At 45.0% G+C, this 901-nt stretch overlaps 1 non-coding gene across 1 annotated transcript; it reads right to left on the bottom strand.

Moving 5' to 3' along the window:
* Positions 1–794: 794 nt before the first annotated feature.
* LOC120992610 lies at positions 795–901 on the bottom strand. The gene has a single exon (XR_005777014.1). It is a non-coding gene; the product is annotated as a U6 spliceosomal RNA (small nuclear RNA).

The raw sequence follows: 901 nt of genomic DNA, 5'->3' as shown, positions 1-901 counted from the left end.
GGTAAGTAGTGCGCAGGCATTAGGGGGGACATTATAGGGGTTGGATAACCCCTTTAAGTTTCACCCAAAGCCAAAGTGGTTAGTTGGCACAGTTCGTCCACGCCTGTCCCGATAACACAACTCCTCCAACAACTTGTCATAGACCTCTATTGAATATATACGTCCTTAGCGTATACCTTGAAGAGAAGCCGGGATTCTATCAAGCTTGTATGACAGTTTTCCGGTGTACAAAAGTTGCAACTTCTTGTGTAAGCCCTGTTCCGTGCAAAAAGTTTCCACAGTGCCCTCTGGAGGACCCACACCCAGGGCTGACGTGTTGTGCATGTCCGTCCTGCGGTGTCTAGTAATGTAGATCAGCCCTCTTCCAGTGACTGGCATTTATGTACAGTGCCAGATATACTTGTGTGGGTAGGACTGGCACTGTGCAGGTCTGGTACTGCATGCCCTTCTTTCTGTTACAGGTGGGGGGTAGTGATGGTCAGACCCTCACCAATCGCACATTGCTAGCTTATCTTAAAACATAAAAACTTGATGTAAACAATAGCTCTCTTTCTGATGATGCACTGAGATTTCCTTTAAGACAGCAGTTGTTTTTCAGATAAGCGGCATCAAAGATGACAGGCAGCTGCTTATCACCCCCTGTCTAGGGCGATAAACATGCTAGTCTGCAGGCTTATATTATCTAGAATGTATGAAATGTCTGACAAAAGTGACATAAAGTGAATCGACATTAAAACACTGCTGCGCAATAAAAAAATCTGCCTAAAAGAAAAGAAGATATAAGTTGCGGGAAACAAAATATGGAACGCTTCACGAATTTGCGTGTCATCCTTGCGCAGGGGCCATGCTAATCTTCTCTGTATCGTTCCAATTTTAGTATATGTGCTGCCGAAGCGAGCAC

The sequence above is a fragment of the Bufo bufo genome, chromosome 2 (assembly GCF_905171765.1).
Source record: "Bufo bufo chromosome 2, aBufBuf1.1, whole genome shotgun sequence".
NCBI classification, from domain to species: Eukaryota; Metazoa; Chordata; class Amphibia; order Anura; family Bufonidae; genus Bufo; species Bufo bufo.
Note: the sequence above shows the minus strand (reverse complement) of the source record. Positions and strands in the feature narration are given on the sequence as shown.